The sequence below is a fragment of the Natator depressus genome, chromosome 1 (genome assembly GCF_965152275.1).
Source record: "Natator depressus isolate rNatDep1 chromosome 1, rNatDep2.hap1, whole genome shotgun sequence".
NCBI lineage: Eukaryota > Metazoa > Chordata > Testudines > Cheloniidae > Natator > Natator depressus.
In genome coordinates, this window is record NC_134234.1 from 82172233 (window position 1) to 82193703 (window position 21471).

The window sequence follows — 21471 nt, forward strand, 5'->3', positions numbered from 1 at the left end:
GTAGATTGAGGATCAGAGAACCCAGCACTGAATTGAGCCATCTTTTGGATAGATGGCAGAAGCCTTTAAGCAGCTTACAGACATGCCATGCAACAAATGAGTCAAAATGAAGCCTATGATGTTTGTCTCAAATTCTGAGGGAGTTTTATGCAGGCAAAATATATTGCTTGATTTGAATTTAGTAGAACAATACACTTGCAGATGTGGCTTGAGATTTTCAGTGACCACAGATGGTCGGCATTTTAGTTAACATGTAATCTAAAAGAAAGCACCTCCAACTGTCTGGTGCCCCCTCAGGCCATATTGGGAAATGACTCATTTCTGATTCAGAAGGAAGACTCCTACAAACTGTATCACCAGTGCCACTTCCTGTAGCACTTACATTTTGCTTGGTAGCCATCCACCAAATCCAAGACATTTTGAAAACCAGGAATAGAAGCTGAAATATACTGTGTCTTATGTGATATGAATCCAGTCTTCTACCTCTCTCTGGCATCTGATAGTTACACAACTAGTATAATGAAGAAGCATTACAATCGTGATATCTGCTCAAACGGCAGGCAGTATTGCTTCAGACATTCTCTCTAATGGCATGTGTTATGCAGGATTTCAGACTAGGAGATCATGATGGTCTCTTTTAGTCCTAACAACTATGCATGTGTAAATAATTGGTGGTTATACTTCACGTAACAATGCCCTCAAACCATTGCTTTCAATTTGATAAAGAGAGGTTGCTTCTTGAACTTGGTTTTTAGAGATTGTGTAAAGGAGGTAAAATTAATCTACAGTTTTTATAGACAAAAGTTGCCTCTAATTCTTGATTAGCTGATTTGAGGAATGGTTTAATTACATTATTTACTTATACTGTGCTAAGCTAAATCAAATATTCTACTGGATTGCATTAACTTCATACAAACGTGTCACTGTAATGTTAGGCAGCTAAAAATGTTCTAAATCCCAGCTAGAATGGAAATAGATGCAATTATATGAAGTTTCACATGTCATAAAAAGAGAAGTACTTAAAAGCATATAGTATTATTAGGCTGGATTTCCCAGAAGAAGAAAGACTACTCTGAAAACAATATCCCTTTATTTTTTATCCCTTTAAATCCTTCTTTGTGTTACACATTTCCTGATTTTCAAAAAAACCCTTTCCCATGTTGGAGCTGTGCAGTCTGTTGCAAATATTTCAGTTAGTACAACCGCATATAGTCCCTGGCTGATACAGTCACTACTAACTCAAGTTCAGACATTTAGACAATGTAAGACATGATGGACTTCCAATATTTTCATGTGTAGTGGGAATATCATTAAGGGTGTGACTCTTTCTCTGGGGCAGGGTAATTTGCAGGAATATGCAGCAACATTAAAAAATTCATAAAACTGTTGCAGTGTGTCAGAGACCATGGAATTAGCATGAATAAGAATCAGATAATTTCAGTCATATCTCCATATCTCTGGTAAGTTTGGGTAGGGTTCAAAATCTCCTCAGACCATTAAAAATCAGATCTCCTAAATATCCAAATTAGACACCATGGCCTCATCTTTACAATTCTGTGTCTAGGTAGTCATTTCACAAGGATACTAGTGGAGATTTGTTGTCTTCTTCACTTGTGTTCTGTCATGAGGATTCTTCTGTTACCATAAATTTGTCTATGTACATTTATCTGAAATAGACAAGGAAGTTCCATGTCTTCATTGTCACCTGCAGATTGGTGGTCCCATTATAGTAATCCCCTACCTGAAACAAACAAAAATGTACCTTAAACCTCAATAAAACATTTATTTATATGCTTGGTCAAATTCAATTTGCCTGGCCTTTGAAAATCTACATCTGTTCTGTATACAATTTGTATTGCCATTTGTTACGCAGATGTGTAACAAGACAAATACCTGTCCAGGCTTACATGTGATTCAGAAATGCATATGTTGATCATACTATTGGAAAGAGGTTAAGGAAAAGACAATAAATCAACCTACAAATAGTTTCACTTGGAAAGGTCTCGGAGACCAGGGTTATTTTTATTTTAGGATGCTTTTAATTTGAATCAAAAATGCTTTACCACATGTTCAGCCAGAAGTTCAAAAGGATTGGTAACAAACATTTAATCTTTTTTATTCTGGGATTGGCACTAAGCCCTCATCAAAAAGCGTATGCAGTCAAACAGCTTATCTCCACTGAGCTGTTTCCCTTAATGTGTTCCTAATTATAATCCTATATATTGCTCACTGTGGCCGACTGAACAATATGGCAGTAATTTCTTTACAGGCCTCAATGTTCTTTGAACTGTGAGTACAGAGGACTAGAACGGAACCAGATCAATGGGATTTGAGTGCTGGCAAATCAAGCCAGATGCAATCTCTGGAGAATACATTTCCAGCTGTTCTCCAGAAAGGAACTTGAGCAGGCAGCTGGGAACTTTGCTACCCCTTACAAAATATACCTAAGTAGCTGTATGAAAGGTGTAACCATTGTTATCTCCGTTGAATTCTGTGTCTATGGAAGTTGTCCTATACCCCACAGAATGGGGCAAAAGTTCACAGCAGGGCAGCTGGGTAGAAACAAGGCCAAGTTTATAGGTATTTTTCATTGCTAGAATTTGTTAACCCTACTGAGAAGTTTCTAAAGGATTATTTAAGATCTGTTTCATGCAAATGTTTCCATAAACTGAATACCGTAATTTAAAGGTGAATGGGAAAAAAATGATATATCACTATTTCTTTGCTCTTTTTTTACTGTAAAGAAAGTCTGAGCGATTCGTGTTTGTTTTTTTTGTTTTAAATTCTTTTAAAATTAGGAATTCAGGTGCTCTCTACTCTCTTTTTCCTGAATGAATAAATGGTTAAATGGATAGAGATGATTATGACATCACAGATATCAAGCAAGTGACATTGGTTATGACATGGTAATTGACATGATATTTATTCACGGTTTAAAGCACTGTGTTTTTCATTTATTTGTTAACACATATTTAACACCAATACCATATAAATACTCAAGATGACTTTGCTAAAGATCCAGTATCCTGCCCTTTCAATAAAAGTTCCTTTGAAGGTCACTTTCATGACATTTGTACAGTTTGTGTAAGATGATGTTTTGCAAACCTTACCACAGATACACTTAAGCTGAAATTACCCCAAGCATGGATGGCCCGTGCAAAGCATTTTGCATCACTTAAGCCTCAAAATAGGGGCACACAGGACAGCAAGATGACTGAAGCATCAATGGGTTCCCAGGTTGCTACACGGTGAGGGGCCCAGCACAAGCTTTAAGAAATCCAGGAAAACAGGTGAACACTGCACTACATGGCTCCAGCAACCCCCCAAATCCCGTGCAGGAATGTCAGAGTGGCAGTGATCACTGTTCTAAACCAGAGGCTGAAATAGCCCTGGAGAGGATGCCCTGCAAACCTGTAAGTTGCCTGCATTTGAGGGGTTGGAAGGAATGACCTCTCACAACCCATATGTTCCAATACTAAGGTTCTTTTTTAAAAAAAACCTTGGGCATTGGCAGTTATTTGGGGGTGGGGAGTTGAATCTGCAAAGCGTATGGGGGTTATGCAGAGGTTCGAGTAGTGGAACAGCTGCAGGGGGTGCCAGCCGAGCCTTGTCCATCATGGAAAGAGCTTTGTTGTTGATCCTGCATCAACCACCACAGAAGCAGTGTGTTGTATTTAATTTAGATTGCATAAAGGGTCAAAAGGTGTTAACATGACCCTAAAACTGTCCAACATTAAACAGTTTAAAACAAGGACTGGGGTTTGGTCTACACCAGGAATCGGCAACCTTTGGCATGCGGCCTGCCAGCGTAAGCCCCCTGGTGGGCCGGGCCAGTTTGTTTACCCGCTGCGTCTCCAGGTTTGGCCGATCGCGGCTCCCTCTGGCCGTGGTTCGCCGCTTCAGGCCAATGGGGGCTGCAGGAAGGGCGGCCAGCACATCCCTCGCCCCGCACTGCTTCCCGCAGCCCCTATTGGCCTGGAATGGTGAAACGCGGCCAGTGGAAGCTGCGATCGGCCGAACCTGCAGACACTGCAGGTAAACCGGCCCGGCCCGCCAGCGGATTTCCCTGACGGGCTGCATGCCAAAGGTTGCCGATCCCTGGTCTATACAGACCTCATCCTGCTTAGTTCCATGGCAGACACATTAAGAAATTCATGCTAACATTTTGAGATTTATTGGTTAGGTGCACAAGAGGAAAGGAGCTAAAAGATGTTCTAAAGCACTTTAAAATTGAATTTGAATGATTATGTAGAACAAACTTAACCAAAACCTATCAACATCCCCTTTTAAAGGGAGGATATCCACTCGTGCCTGTTATTTTGTGGGACAATCTTTTTGGTGGGAAGGAAAAGGTTAGTTTTGTTGCTCAGCACTGCGATGCTAAGAATCGTCACTTTTCCTGCTTTTGACAAAGAGACAGATATGAGGGGGAAGACAGACAAGGTAGCAAAGGGGGAAAATATAGCTTTTGATGCTCTAGGTGGCAGGTCAGTCAGACAGATGCTTTCGGTTGGCAGGTTAGCCACGACCACTGTTGTCCTGGGCTCTGGCTCCTCTGCTGGTCTGGGACATCATCTAGCTGGTCTGGTCCCTCTCCTTTACCAGTCTTTCTCTGGCTGGGCAGAGCTGGCTGGGCTGTCTCTTCTCGTTATGTTGGTGTCATGTAGTACAGTTGACCTCAGGATCAGATGAAAAGCAGAGAGACAGACAGATAGACAGAGACAGGACAGGACAAGAGGAAAAATAGTGGTGCAGAAAGAAACACACAAGGGAAATGGAGACACAGAGCAGGATCTTCCAGGTCTCTGGCTGGAGTCTGCGCTGATGTGGTGGTGATGGCCAGGTTTCCTTGCTGATCGGCTGAAGTGTGGACTTCAAAATGACTTTTGAAGTCCAGGGGAGAGGACAAAGTCCCAGTAGTGGAGAAGAGGCCTGACAGCCTTTCCCCCATTCCAGGAACCACTCAGTCCATGTATCCCCCCGCCCCTGCAGGTCTTTTTCCAAGGGCTCCGAATGTAATGTAAAATGGTGATGTAAAATGAATGTTCAGCAGATCTCGCATGTAAATACATTGCAATGCCGGCTACAAAAGTGCCATGCAAATGTCTGTTCTCACTTTCGGGTGACATTGTAAATAAGAAGCAGGCAGCATTATCTCCTGTAAATGTAAACAAACTTGCTTCTCTTAGCAATTGGCTGAACAAGAAGTAGGACTGAGTGGACTTGTAGGCTCTAAAGTTTTACATTGTTTTGGTTTTGAGTGCAACATGTAACCAAAAAAAATCTACATTTGTAAGTTGCGCTTTCATGATAAAGAGATTGTACTATAATACTTGCAAAAGGTGAATTGAAAAATACCATTTCTTTTGTTGATCATTTTTACAGTGCAGATATTTGTAATAAAAATAATTTAAAGTGAGCACTGTATACTTTGTATTCTGTGTTGTAATTGAAATCACTATATTTGAAAATGTACAAAAAATCCAAAATATTTAATAAATTTCAATTGGTATTCTATTGTTTAACAGTGTGATTAAACTGTGATTAGTAGTGATTAATTTTTTAAATCACAATTCATTTTTTGAGTTAATCACATAAGTTAAAAGTAGGGCTGTCGATTAATTGCAGTTAAGTTCTGTTTAAAGCTTCCTCATTTTTTGTAGCTCCCCATTTTAAAGATAAATGCTTCTGTGGTAGGTTTCTTTGATATTTCCCCCCTACAGGGATGTAAAATTTAATTACATCATGGTTGCTATTATTGAGTGTTTCAGCTATATTCACCTCTTGGACCAGATCCTGACTAAATGAAGAATTGCCTCTTCTCTGGTGGGTTCCATGACAAGCTGCTCCAAAAAGCAGTCATTAATGGTGCCTAGAAATTATATCTCTGCATCCCGTCATGAGGTGACACATTCCCAGTCAATATGGGGATAGTTGAAATCCTGGTTTCTGATTTTGTAGCCACTCTCATCTGCTTAAGCATTTCAAAATCATCATCACCAATCTGGTCAGGTAGTCAGCAGTATATTCCTATTGCTATACTATGCAAACATGGAATTTTCTATCCATAGAGATTCTATAGTACTTCTTGATTTATTTAAGATTTTTACTATTTTCACTCTCTGCTTTCTTTCACATAGCATGCCACTCCCCCACCAATGCAACCAACTCTGTCATTCCTATATATTCTGTACCCTGGTATTATGGTGTCCCATTTACTATCATCATTCCATCAAGTTTCTGTGATGCCTATTATACCAATATCCTCATTTAATTCCAGGCACACAAGTTCACCCATCTTAGTATTTAGACTTCTTGCATTTGTATACAAGCATTTATAAAATTTGTCCATATTTAGTTGTCTGCCTTCACGTGATGTGATTGAATGAAATTCTTTTTATTTTGACTGTTTCTCTTCAGGTCCTGCCTGTACTTTATCAACTTCTATCCTCTCCTCTTTACTAGGATATAGAGTATCCCCTTTAATAAATCCTCCACTAAGGGATCTTTCTGTCTGAACCATGTGCTCCACCAGCCCTTAGTTTGACCTTTTCAGTTTAACATGCCAGCAATCTAGTTCTGTTTTGGTTTAGGTGGAGCCCATCGTTCCTGTATAGGCTCCTCCTTTCCCAAAATATTCCCCAGTTCCTAATAAACTTAAATCCTTCTGCCCAACACCATTGTCTCATCCACATATTGTGATCCTGCAGTTCTGTCTGTCTAACTGGCCCTATGCGTGGAACTGGAAGCATTTCAGAGAATGCTACCATGGAGGTCATGGACTTTAATCTTTCATCTACCAGCCTAAATTTGGCCTCAAAGACCTCTCTCCTACCTTTTCCTATGTCACTGGTACTTACATGTACCACGACCACCAGCTCCTCCCCAGCACTGCACATATGTCTAGTTAGATATCTCAAGAGGTCTCATATCTGGCAGGCAGTTTACCATGTGGTTCTCCCAGTCATCACAAACCCAATTATCTCTATTTCAAATAATCAAATCCCCCATTGCTATTACCCTTCTCTTCTAATAACTGGGGTCCCCTCCACCAGAGAGAGATCCTCAGTACAAGAATACACCATGATATCATCTGGAAGGAGGTCCAAAAGTGGGATTATTTACATCTGCTCCATCTTGATGTTCTCAATCCCTGAGACTTTCATTCTCAGCAGCACAGAGGCTGTCTGACTGGGGTGGGACTGCTCTACTGTGTCCCTGAAAGTCTTGGCTGTGTACTTTCTGGTATCCCTTAGCAACTCCAGTTCAGATTTTCTGGTCTCAAGAGCCCGTACTTGGTGTCTGAGAGCCATGAGCTACTTGCACTGCATGCACACATTCACTGCCTAGGAAGCTCAAATTAATGCAATAAACTGGATAGTCTCCAGTCTGCTGCTGGACTTCTGCCTGCATTATTTTTAATCTTGCAGGGGTTTTTGTTTGTTTGTTTGTTTTGTTTTATGGGGTGGGTTATTGGCCTAAGTTTTGAGAATGTTAATCAGGTGTATCTGGCTCTCACCTTCCTCCGCAAAACTCTCCTGTCGTCTGCTCTTGTTTGAGAGTTCCTAGTTGGTTTTTTAAACCTCTGGTCTCCCTGAGTTAGGCCAACGCCCTTCACAAGGGATCCTAAAGAGTTTAGGTTTCAGAGTAACAGCCGTGTTAGTCTGTATTCGCAAAAAGAAAAGGAGTATTTGTGGCACCTTAGCGACTAACCAATTTATCTGAGCATAAGCTTTCGTGAGCTACATCCGATGAAGTGAGCTGTAGCTCACGAAAGCTTATGCTCAAATAAATTGGTTAGTCTCTAAGGTGCCACAAGTACTCCTTTTCTTTTTAAAGAGTTTAGGGATCAAAGGATGGCAGGTAAGGCCTCGTTAATAAGCTCTCAGCCTAGCCTAGCAGGCTGCTTGGCTCAGCGCACAGCCCCCAAAACAGGCTGCATTGTAAACTTCAGTCAAGCAGGCTCTGGAAAGCAAGCTAGCACACAACAAACAAATAGACAACACACTCACCCAAGGTCATGTAGTCGCTTCTCCTTCACCTTGAGTTCTCCCTTGCAAAACTCCCATTTGCTGCTCCTGTTCATGATCATTTCCACAGTACTGAAAAATTGTGTGGCGAACCACAGAAAGCAGTGCATGTTTAGCAGGGGGACAGCGCTGTACCTCAAAGTGCAGTAAAGCAGCTGTTTTTTTCAGAATGGGCAACCAGGTGTATTAATAGATGCACAGGAAGTGTTTGGGCATGTTTGATTTTCAGCTGAAGCACTCAGTCTCAATGAACACCCTGTAAAATCCGTGTTCGTCCTTAGTGGACGTGTAGCAGTCACATTTGGGATCCCCTGTACCAGCCGGACAAATTCTCTGGGATTGGAATGAGTTGCAGGCTACACACTAAATGCAGATGATCCAACGGAAAGTGCACTTAGGGCTTGATCCTGCACCTACTGAAGTCAATAGCAAAGCTCCCATTGACTTTAATGGTGCAGGGCCAGACTTGGTCACTTGGAAATACAGCATGCGGGTAATCTTAGTTCTACAGGCTTCAACACGGCCAGAGACTTCAACTTCACCCTGTGTCACGTGTTCACACATGGGAAGTCTCCAGCACAACAGAACCTCCCCAGGTTCCCCTGGCCAGGTGTTGTTCCACTCTCTTCTCTCCGGCAGGGAGGAGGGTCCACTGTACCAAACCCAGCCAGCAGAGCAGGGCAATCCACCCCATGGCAGCTCCTCTTTGGGAATTCCTGTATTATCCATGCAGCTTGAAAGGGCTAGTCCTGTTTTCTGATTGGCTACTGCCACTCAGGCAGTTATTTCTAAAAACACTCAGGGCCAAATTCTCTGCTAACCTAACTCCACTGAAGTAAGTGTAGGTATGCCAGCCGAGACATGGGCTTTTTTTTCTTTAATATTTACCTCTCCTCTCCCCCCACTTTTGAAATTGCTCTTAGTTTACCTCAAACAAATTCCTTTCAAGATGAAATTGTCCATGCTTGATCTCAGCCCATAGACTAGCACCTCTGGAAAATTTTAACAAAGTTGTTTCAACCACTTTTAAGTTATGCAAGCACTATCTATATAGCGCTGTATGTGTGTGTATACACACACTTTCAAATAGGTACTGATCAGATGACCACATTTCTGATGCTAGACACTTGAGGGCTGAATCAGTAGTTTCAAAGTTACAAGCATTTAAAGCCATCAGTTTCACACTCAGGCAGTAGCATTTTTCTCTAAGGTTTTTCACAGCAGCACTTAAGCTTAAAACAGCTGTTAAACTGACAGGCTTGGCCAAAGTGTTCAGACTTAGGTGCCTAAAACTGGCCAACACAATTCTTATTAACCCCCTGAATGAGGAGCCTGATTTTCAGAGGTCCTGGACACCCACAACTTTCTTTGGCTCAGTCTGCTTAGCATCTCTGAAAATGATCCTACTTAGTTACATAAGAACATAAGAACGGCCATACTGGGTCAGACCAAAGGTCCATCTAGCCCAGTATCCTGCCTTCTGACAGTGGCCAGCGCCAGGTGCCCCAGAGGGAATGAACAGAATACGTAACCATCAAGTGATCCATCCCCTGTCGCCTATTCCCAGCTATCAGAGGTTTGTCGCTCACATCTGGCTACTCCTACTGCTGTTGCTAATTCAACACTGTATAAAGTAGTAAAAAAGGGAATGGAGTATGCTCACAACCTTCCATTTAACAATGCTTTAATATAATGGCTCTCAACCTTTTCCAACCTTTTCCCCACTCCCCAGCCCATCCAGCTGGGACCCTCATGTCTTCTATCAAGATGGGAAGAGCAAGGCACTTTGTGATCCCCGCCGCTCCCCCCCCCTCAGCTCTAATGTAAGTCAGAGTACACCAGCTACGGCACTTCAAGGTCTCATCTGCACAAGCATTTCCCCAAGTTTCTCATCATTGCACTAGCACCAGTGCAGCATTAGTGTAGATGGGACACTGTTAGCTACTTGTGTTGTACACCGTGTCATCCAGACCTGTTCTAGGCAGCTCCAGCCAGCACAGTGGCTGCAGAACCAGCAGCCTGTTCTATGCTAGTTCTCCCACAGCACTTATGCAATGGTGGGAAAGATGAGAGAAAAATGCACAGTCCAGGAGATTTTGTTGACATGGTAAGCATGCCACGAAACACTCTTCTCTTAGTCAGCAGAGAATGTGCATGCATCTCTTACCCTGCCTGCCAAAGGAGCAGTTGGCCAGAGTTCGGGGACTGTCCTGGCATCAGACTACACATCAAACGAGTCTATCATGCAGCTGTGATGAGAGGGCATCTGTACTGGAAGCCATGTTAATGCTTTCCAGAAGAACAGCAGGTTTGGACGGTGGCAGCAAGAGAAAGTGAGTGCGTGTGTATGGAGAGGGGAGAATGACGGAACCAGTATCTCCTCAATTCAGGTAGGTTGGGTCTAAAACAAAACACAAGGTATTCAGTTCAGTTAAAAAGAGGAAATTTTTAGCTTGTGTTGTTGTTTTTTAAGGGTTGGCTCTCATTCTCCATCGCCCTGTGCCTTGCGCACTCATTTTCACCCATGCAAAATGGATGCCAACACTGGCATTCTGATTTGGTCGTGTTTTACACTCAATTTGCACAGGGGTAAACGTATGCACAAGGTTCAGGATGACAAAGAATCTGACACTTTGTGTTTCATTATGTTGTAATTCTGGTTAAAGTGGTTTGTTTGTTTAAGTGGCTAACTAACCATTTGGGTGCCCTGTTTTGAAAATCGAAGTCCTGGCTTAGATGCACCCTGAACGGAATGCTTAACTTGATGGTGTGATTATTATTCAAACTGTGGTAGCACCCACATTGTGCTAAGTGCTTTTCAAATACAGAGAAAGACAGGATCCCCGTGGTGTGCAATCTACAAACTATAGCCCTGACCTTGAAATCAGATTTGTACAAGTGGACCCTTCAGACATGTGCAGATAGATCCCCATTGACTTCAGAGAGAAACCATGACAGGACTGTCTCTGTGTGAATCCAATTGCAGGATTGGGGTCATAAAAGCTGAAGGCTCAATTTGGCGTTTCACTGGAGATGGAATTTTAGAGATGCACTGAACTTCAAAGCTTATTGGTCTGATGTAAGTCACATAGCGCTGGATTGTTTTCCTTAATTAACCCCCCCCCCCCAGAGAACTAAATAAAAGTTAGTATTAATGCAACATTAACACTGAAATCTTTACTGAAAAGTCATCCTAATTCTCCCCTCCATTGCATCGTGTACTTTCATTTGCACCTCTGCAAAGTGGCTGTAAATTGTTATTCTTTTTATAGTATTTTACACTTGATTTGCACTCTTTGCACAGATCTAAATGATGCAAAGCACTGTTAAATATGGCCCAAGAAATTTTTTAAAAAAACTTTAACTTGGCTGTGTGGCACATAAAGCTATCTAGTTCAGTTTTCCTCTCAGCTATGGAGTATTTAAGTTCTTAGTACTTGCTATGACTGAATTCCATGTTTTATGCCATAACAAGTATAGGGTACAGAAATTGCCTGAGGACTTGTCTACACTACAGACTTTTCAGTGGCACAGCTACGGGGCTGCAACTATACTTCTGTAGGGCCTTAGTAGTGGAGAAACTTGCTACAGAAATGGGGGGTTTCCATCACTGTTGTTAATCCACTCCCTCAAGAGGTGGTAGCTAGGTTGATGGAAGAAGAGTTCTGTCAGTGTAGCGGTGTCTATACTGTGGCTTAAGTTGGTTTGATTATTGTGAATTTACAGTTGAACTGAATTTTTCACACCCCTGAGCAAGTAAGCTATGTCAACCTAACTTTTAGGTATAGACCAGGCCTTAGTTAATTTTCAGAGTGGTAGCCGTGTTAGTCTGTATCAGCAAAAAGAATTAGGAGTACTTCTGGCACCTTAGAGACTAACAAATGTATTTGAGCATAAGCTTTCGTGGGCTAAAACCCACTTTGTTTGATTGATCATCTTTGCGTGTTTCAGTAACAATAGGGTTTCATGTCTAATTTAGTAAATATTTATCTTGCCTCTGATATTATTAAAATGCTGCAATTTTCCTTTAAACTTGGCTATGTGATTAAAAATCACAGAACATACTAGGAAAATCTCATGTTTGTACTGCATCAATGGCCGGGCCATTGCAGTTGCCATGTCCTGTGCTCTAATGGCAACCTTACTAAATCAGATCAAAAGGAAACAGATGAGGCAGAAGGTTTTATAATCCGGGCCAACAGAGTGTGTGGGAACAGATTTTTCCACCTAGATTGTTTCAGACTAATCAGACTGAAAAGTTTTTCTGCTAGTAAGAGAGAGGCTATTAAATAAGCAGTTTAGTAGTTCAGTCACTCCAACTCATTTGATGTCCCCATGAGATTATCAAATCAAATGAAAATAGCACCTATAGAAAGTGCTGAATACAGAATGCACTTTCACATTTTCCAGACTTTCTTCGCTGGCTGCTGAGTCTTTACTGGGTCATTTGTTTATTTTAATTATAAATGAATTAACATTAATTTACAATGTTCACTATCTGCAGAATGTTGATGATTTAATTTTTTGAAAAGGAAACCAGCTAGTAAACTCTTTAGAGCAGCGTATGCTACTCCCTCCAGGGGATCGTCACTCACACTTTCTGAATGAACATTACATTATGTCAAGATGTTGAAATAAAAATGCATCCTTTTATCAAATGTTCATAAATATGGGTCTCATACTGGGAGGTTGTGAGAATTCTCAACTCCATTAGGCTTCTTGATTGGGGCCCATAGATATGGACTCATATTTAGATATAGTTTTAATCCACTTTGAAATGATTCATTCTTAGTACTGGCACTCATTTTTCATTGTAATTCCAGTTTGCATCTTAACAGCTCATTGACATAACATTAAAAATCTAAAAAAAAAAAAAAAAAAAAAGAAGTCTATTGGATCTAATTAAGAAAAATACAAAAATGTTTTGAGAAAATTTGCATGATAAATGTGTCCTTTCTTGTTGAAAATTTAAACTTGAAAACTCTACCTGGTAGAGAAATAACATGAATTTTTCATGAAAATTTACACGGAAAAATGGCCCATTTTTATCAAAATATGAAAATTTTAAACCAACTCTGTTAAAAATATTGCTTATATATTATAGCTTCAGGGCTTGAATGTCCAGTCCCATTTCCACTGCTCTGTGGGTGCTAAGGGGACACAACTCTTGTGGAACTGGCCAGCTGGGTATTCCATCTTCCTAAGGAATTCCCTGAGTGGTATACATCTACCATAGCATTTCTATACCAGCCCTCCTAGCCCCTCCCAATTGTAGAGGGGGTGGCTAGGAAAAGAAGGGGTCGTCCTAATACTTCTTCATTCTGGCTCTTCCTGGCTACTGCATTGGCTCATTGGAGTTGCAGCCAGCTCATCTTAAGAAAGAGCAGCCCTGAAGCTGACCATAATAAATCATGTTTTGGGGGAGGGCTAAATCAACCAGGCTGGCTCCAGAAGCAGGGATCTTCAAAGGCAGCATAAACCCCCCAGGTTCTGTGCTGTGTGCACCTTGGTCGGGGCTAAGAATCTCACCTTCAGTATTTGTTTTGCCCAGTGGGCAGGTGTTGACCTGGTTGAATTTTAGGCAGAATTGTTGGGTTGGTTTATGAATCAGAGACCAAGAGCTGCAGCCTGGCCCAAATTGTGGAACAGAACCAAGTCTTCTGGATGGGATTGAATTGATGCTACCAGGTGATGTTCCTGTGCAACTTAGAATAGTCCAAGTAAAACTGCTCTTGCAGCTAGCCAGTCAGCCAACACAGCCCCTGCTCTCATGGAAGGAGTACATGGATCCCCTGAGCTAAGGAGGGGAATGAGACTGAGGCTTGTGCTGGAGAGCCACTGAACTCTGAAGGGGACTGTGATACTTCCAAGGCCCTCTTCAGTAAGAGAGGCCAATAGCCTCTCTTTTCCCTCAGACTTTTATTTGACTTTATTTGCTGATTGTGGACTGTTTCTTGTGCTTTGCCTGAGAGGGGAAGAAACGGCCGGGAGGCCTTGGTTGGAGGGTTGTGCACCAACCTGCTAGAGGGACACACTGCCTGCTGGGGTGAGGGTAATTGGACCCACATGTTTGTGCTCCTCATGTAGTTCCTAAAGGGAGTGCTCTGCCAAGGAGAGATTTGTGACACTGAGCCATGGGACAAGAGGGGAGATGTCTCTCCAAATACTGGACCAGGGGGACAAAAGGGAGGAGGTTAAAGCCACACCTGGTTGTGGAGGGACTACACTAGTATACAGAAGTGAGCAGAGAATCATTGCTAACACCCGTGGCCCAAGGAATTTACAATCCAGATAAATTAATCTAGATTAGCCTCCTAGATGTATAATCGATCATACAGAGTGATCTTGTTCTAAAATTACCTGGGGACAGATCATCCCATATTCTTTGCAGGACATAACAATGGGAAGAGGATCCAAGTATATGGAACGTCTATAAAAATAGATTACCTTCACAAAACAATTCAGTGCTGGTAACAAGCCTTTCAGAACTGGGCTGTTATTAATTTTTGTCTTATTAAAATTCAAAGCAATGACAATTCAAATGTAGCAGTATAAATATATTGTCTGAATTGTCTTCTTTCGGAAGACTATGTCCTACACTGGCAGAGGGATGGAATTCCCGTTTTAACAGGCTGTGTGGGTCTCTGATTACTATGATCCTTTGCTCCACCAAGCTGTGGTGGCAAACATCCATTGCCCTCTACCAAGGGTGGTGCACTGAAAACACATGTTTAAGCCAGATATTTACCAAATCTTACTCTTATCTCAGTTAAAAAAGAACAAATAATTCAATTAAGATTCCACTGAAGTAAATTTATGCTAAGGCTCCTTTACCTCAATCTGGCAGGATATGTTGGCCTTAAAGTGGGAGTAAGTAACATTTACATCTGCTTTAAGGTCTCTTTACTCTCCCAGTGTGCTGTGAGACTCAGAAGAGAGTCCTTGATTCATGCTGTAGCAGAACTAGTGCATCCTGTCTTGAAGTATCTGGAACACATGACGGCTGTCAAGGCCTTAATTACAAAAAAGCTTTTAGATTATATTAAAACAATCTGATGGGTCTATTATAAAAGAATACAAGCAAGGAAACTTGGAGTAAAGGATATGACTTTATCTCACACGGGGGGACACAAGTAGGTGTCTCATAGGGTGTGATCTTATGTTTCATAAGTGATGCAGCACAGTGAGGGATGTTAGGGTGGAGTGAATATTGTACTGGCAAAATTCTGTGGTCCTTACTCAGCTTTTATTCAGGCCAGGTCCCATGAATTTAAGGGACGTTAACCTGAGTCAGTTCTGAGTAAAAGCTGAGTAAAGCTTTCAGGATTTGGCCTACAGTAACTTGGAATTTCCTTGCTTTTGTTAGTCTAGGGGGGTACTAGGAAGAGTGGGAAATGGAAACACAGGAAACTAGAGGATGGGTATGAGACACGGAGTATAGTCTGTATCATTTTGAAATAAGAGGCTTGTTATGAGTTTTGAAATGCATGTGGTACTAATACATATTGGATTCAAACCCCTCTGACTTTGGCTTCATATTCTTGTACATTTCCAGTTACTCATTCATTAAGGATGAACACAATTGGTGCTTAAAAGTGTGGCATTTCTTTTTCTTTATTCTTAGTCTCTCTACATTGGACAATTTGTCCAGCACAACCACACTGAGAAGTGTTTCAGAGTAGCAGCTGTGTTAGTCTGTATCCACGAAAAGAAAAGGCGTACTTGTGGCACAAGTACTCCTTTTCTTTTTATTGAGACGCGTAGAGGGGAATTTGGGAGTAGAAAGAACATAGCATGAGGTGTGAAAGTTGAACCATATGGCATATATGTTTATGAGCTGTATAGGCTGTGAAATAACACCTCAACTATTAGCCTACAAGATAAGTGCAGTAAGAGTTGACAGGCTGTGCTTTATCACAGAATAGGTAGTGGTTGGTACATTGAGTACAGTACATGGCATTGGGATGGCTGAGGTGTGACTTACGCTGTTAGAACAAGGCTGTGGTTGTGGCATTTGGCCAGTGGTTGAAGTGAAAACTGAAAAGTGACAACAGTATCCTGCAAAAATCTGGTATTGTTCCCCAGCCTCTCATTTTGTTCCAAAGGGCATGACATACCATTATCAGCCAACTCTGCTTCAACAAATTCTCACTGAAGGAAAAACATTTCTTGACAGAATAAGTGCTGATTTTTCTTTTTTTCTTTTTTTACAAATCTTTTTTGTACAGTAATAGAGTTCTAAAGTAATGTTTGTGTGAAAAAAGGTGAAATCCAGTGAAAAATGAGGTTCAGAAAATTGATAAATCTTATAGCTCAGCAATTCAGATCAATGTTTTACACAGGAGGAAATCCTCTATGACATGTATCTGATAATGGAATCATTTCATATAAGGGAACTTACTGTATGAGGGCTCTTCTGTTCAAGCACTATACAATGGAGTACATTAGCAGCATAGTACCAGCTTAATACCAGGCATTGAAAGCTGACCCCTCCTTTCAGTTATTGCATCAGCAGGAGTTAAAGGAGCCTTGTTCTAGACGCGAAGGCCAGAAAGGCAGGGTGGAGAACTAGCAAATATTGAGGAGTGAGGTTTTTTGCATAAATTGGATCAGATTCTCATTCCATTGCCATTTCTTACATATTGACCTATGATTCTTCAGGAAAACATTCTTCCCCCAATCCTCCTCATTGCTAGTTTTGAAAACCTGATCTATCTTTCTATCTCTCTTGGTCCTTATATGGTTCCCATTTAGGGTGACCAGATGTCCCGATTTTATAGGGACAGTCCTGATATTTGGGACTTTTTCTTATATAGGCTCCTATTACCACCCACCCCGGTCCCGATTTTTCACACTTGCTGTCTGGTCACCCTACTCCCCTTACTGTGTTATCTGAGCACCGTCAGCATATCTGAACACCCAACATCTCACGTTATTTAAGCAGGCTATTCAGAACAACAAACCCAGTGACTGGCTACTTAGTACTATCATTGTCTGATTAATAAATGTGATGCTATAATTGTCAAGCATATGTTATGGAGGCAGGGAAAGCATTAAAAGTTGTGAGTCCTAGATCATGGTAGAATGTTTCAAAGCTAAACGGTTTTTACAAAAACGGGGACTGGAATAAACAATGACTTTCCAGTTAAACGCTTTGCTTTTAATGACATGAACAAAATATTAATATTATTTTAAAACCTCCTGCTGATAATGAACGGAGAAACTTGTCTAATTTTGCGCTGGATTTCCTCCCCAGTTCAAAGATACCAGAGTTTTTAAGGGCAAGATTCTGCCTGTGGGCGTGGTGTGGCTTTGTTGTGTCTGGAGTTCCCAGGAGGAATTCAGTCACAGTTCCTCCTAGGGACCCTCAGGGAGTGCACGCTGGAGTGGCAGGTCCACCACCATCAAAGAGGGTGCAGCATGTGCTGCCTGTTCTCAGCTCTGCAAGCGTGGTTGGCCATTGGGGGGGGGGGCAGAGCGACGGCCCCACTCTCCTGCTCTCCCTTTCAGACAGCTACTGCCCAGCAGTGAGGGAGCAGGTGCTGTTCTCCCTAAAGGAATTCTAGGCAGCCCCTGTGCAGGAGCATAAGAGGAGAAGCAGCCTGGGCTTGCCACGGCAGCCAGAGTCTGTCCGTAAATATTTATTTTCTGTATATCTGTTGTAGTCTCGTCCCTGTTTATTTTCTTGGGATCATACTTATCCGCTCACACTAAACGGAGGCTGGAACCACTGATGTCACCTCTTTTTAAAACTGAGGCTAGCCTATACTTACACTGCTATCGAAGGTGTGATTGTAGCACAGGTATGCCTACCAGTGCTAGCATTAGTCTACTTGGCACGGATAACAATAGCAGTGAAGAAAGCTGGGAATGGGTGACAAGGGAAGGATCACTTGATGATCACCTGTTCTGTTCATTCCCTCTGAAGCACCTGGCACTGACCACTGTCAGAAGACAAAAACAATGAGGAGACCTTGTGGCACCTTAGAGACTAAAAAATGTATTTGGGCATAAGCTTTCATGGGCTAGAACCCACTTCATCAGACGAATGGAGTGGAAAATACAGGAGCAGGTATAAATATATGAAAAGATTTGAGTTGCCTTACCAAGTGCGAGGTCAGTCTAATGAGACAATTCCATTGACAAATACGAACGGAGGAAAAATAACTTTTGAAGTGGTAGTGAGAGTGGCCCATTTCAGAGAGTTGACAAGAAAGAAGGCAACTCACATCTTTTCACATATTTATACCTGCTCCTGTATTTTCCACTCCGTGCATCTGATGAAGTGGGTTCTAGCCCATGAAAGCTTATGCCCAAATACATTTGTTAGTCTCTAAGGTGCCACAAGGACTCCTTGTTGTTTTTGCTGATACAGACTAACACGGCTACCACTCTGAAACCTAACAGAAGACAGGAGACTAAACTAGATGGACCATTGGTCTGACCCAGTATGGCCGTCCTTATGTTCTTAAGATGCAGCAGCATGGACTTCAGCACAAGCTAGAAGCCCACTCGGAATCCTGGATAATCCTCACACTACTAGCCCACGCCAGGGTCCATGTCACCGTATCCTGATTGCTTTTCTTAGCCGGGTTAGCTAGAATAAAGGTAGGGCGGGTACACTGACAGGAGCTGCACTCACACCTCTGACTGCAGTGTAGACACATCTCGAGAGTCAGGGTGAGCAAACGGCTGATCTTGGCCTTTACTGAGAATATTTTTAAATTTTTTATTTGGCCCTGTCATGGGGTTCACTCACCATTATCGGCACCTCCTGCTGGCTGTCCTGGGAATTAGCTCTGCGAGGTGTTGTGCTCCCCCTCTTGCAGTGTTTTCTCCCATGTGTTTCACCCTGCAGCCCCTCTCACTCCAGGGACTGAAGTCTCCTCTTCATGGCTTGGCCCTCCGGCAAGGTCAGTAAGATTATCTCCTTCTGGGGAATTCAAAGACTTTCCAGACCCGCTGTCTGGCTGACAACTCCAATGCCCTAACCCCTTCCCGGTGGCTGGTAGGGGAAACTAGGCCCACCGTCTACACTGGGTTCCAGCCCAGGAACCCCATAACAAGCAACCACGGTCCCTATACAATCCTATCCTTTGCTGCTTTTTTCCTGGGCTTCTTCCTCCTTATCTTGGTTCCCCCTCTATGGGTTTGCCAGGCTCCCAACTCCCTCCACTCAGGGAATGACTGCAACCTTCTTCCCAGCAGCCTTTCCCAACAGCAGCCCCAATCTGCAACCAGCTACCTGGCTTTCTACAAGCCCTGCCTGGTTCTGCACAGGTGAGCCTGTTCCTCTAATTAGGGCTTTCCTCTCAGCGTTCAGTCTACTAGGTTATTTCCCCCATGGGGCCTCCATTAACCCCTTCCACTCCTGTTTGGGGTGGACACCCCTATCATAGATCCTTTTGGGGGAAAGGGGGAGCCTGAAAGCCTGTGACTTTTTGTCCAGTTTTCTTCTTGAATGCCCTGCCTCCTGCTGAGAGCTGCAATTAACATGGTAAATCCCTCCCATTGGCCAAGGGAGACAGAGAAGAACCAAAGCAACTCCACTGCAGGGAGGTTGGGGGCGCAGGTCATGCATAGTTGCCAAACTGAGCTCCCATTTCCCTTCTGAAAGTATAAATGCCAGCCCATCAGGCCTGTCTTCTACCCTCCCCTGCTCTCCTCCAGCCCAGGCAGGCACAGAGAGAACATTTTAAAAACACTTTAAAATTTGCCCTGCAACCTCTGTCTATTCAGAACTTCCCTTCCACACAGCGGTGTGTGTCTCCTGTCCGCAGGCGGGGAAGGGGACTTACACACACTAGCGTGACCAGGGACAGCTGCCAGTGAGCCTAGTGCCCGCCCCAGTGGGTGGGACTGGAGGCCATATAGCCCGCCCCAGTGGCTGGGCGCTGGCTCCTGTGAGCGGCGGTCTGACATGCTTCTGCTTTCGCCGCTGCGGTTCCTGGTAGAGCCCTGCAGCACCGCGGATATCTGTTTTATATCCACGGATGTAAATTTTGTATCCGTGCAGGGCTCTAGGCATAATCACTTGTTGGTGACATGTTATAGAGTTTAAAGGAACCATGTTCACTGACGGTGGAATTATTCAAACACTTAATTTGAACTGACAGGGCCAAATTCCCTTCTCAATTATACTTTTACATTGGTGCTGAAGTCCATAGTGTTACAGCTGTGCAAGTGAGAAGAGACTTTGGCCCATAAACTGTTGATCATAGAATACAGCCACCAAAAAATAACAGAAGTAGAGTGATCCCGAAGTGCATGTTACTTTATAAAAACATCTCTGATATCAGATTATATTTCAAAATATAGGTTAAAAATGCTGATGTACCTTTTCTTGGGAAATCCCACAGTTTTGTTTATCATCCAGCATACATCTGATTTTTTTTTTAATTGAGCCCTTCTCTTTGATGTGGATGCAAACATTTGAAAGGGATAAAACAGCAAACAGGCTCCTTCTTTTACCAGTGCATTAAATATTCCTTTTGTCACTTAATTTCCCCACTGTATTCATTTGTGGTTACTCACCTTCTCCTCAGAGGTCTCTAGGGAGCCAGAAAGCTGGCTATCTTATGATCTGGAACATGAACCGAAGTATTGCTCCCAATAAATTACATCTGAAGTGTTTACCGGAAAATTAGCTCCTCTTGGGTACTACAGAAAATGTTGCACGCCTGAAGTGCCCACATTATAGAAAGTAATTCATACATCAAACATGTGGTAATCCCAATGAGGATGTGATGGGCTACAGTGGCCTGGGAAGAGAGGAGGTTTGTCTGTTCACTGTGTCTAACAATGCTGAAATGTTTTTTCCCTGTCCATTCACTTTAACAATGTGCCATTCTGTACCTCATAAGCACTTAATTTATTCCAACTCTTTGGCCTGACCTGTAATCCCCCCTTCTCCTTACCCATCTGACCCATCTGTGTTTCATTTCCCACTCATCAGCATCCAAAGAGCTAGGCCCAGGCCCCGTTTGGAACCATTAGACAGAGATTGGCACTGTTCCCTCTTCCTGCACCACATCCTCTGCTGAAAAAAATGGCCATCAGATCAGAGAACAGAGCCTGCTTTGTCCCCAGCAACCAAGATCTGGAAGCACTTTCAATCATTTGCACTCTATACCCACTCAAACGCATTAATGTGATCAACATTGGGCCTGTTGTGGGCATTTTTTCCAGCAAATAGCTTGCTAACATTCCAGGCATGTACTTCCCTGAAAACAAGACTGAGACAGGGCCCTGAATATTCAATTGGAAAATCACCAAGAGCAAGAGCTTAGCTTGGCACGGCTGGTGTTGATTCTTAATAAGTGACTTCCTAAAGCTGAGGCATGGGGCTTACAGCTTCAATGACTTGTTTGAAAAATATTTTGTAGGTGTCTCATACCACTTTATTTCCTGTGGTATGCGTCATATTGTGAGCTATTCTGAG

At 42.6% G+C, this 21471-nt stretch overlaps 1 long non-coding RNA gene across 1 annotated transcript; it reads right to left on the reverse strand.

Annotated features, from left to right (window-relative positions):
* Window positions 1–1338: 1338 nt before the first annotated feature.
* Window positions 1339–20802, reverse strand: LOC141982335 (uncharacterized). Its single transcript, XR_012638033.1, has 4 exons — window positions 20565–20802; window positions 18790–18963; window positions 8013–8102; window positions 1339–1741 (listed from the first exon to the last, which is right to left on the reverse strand). It is a non-coding gene; the product is annotated as an uncharacterized LOC141982335 (long non-coding RNA).
* Window positions 20803–21471: the final 669 nt, after the last annotated feature.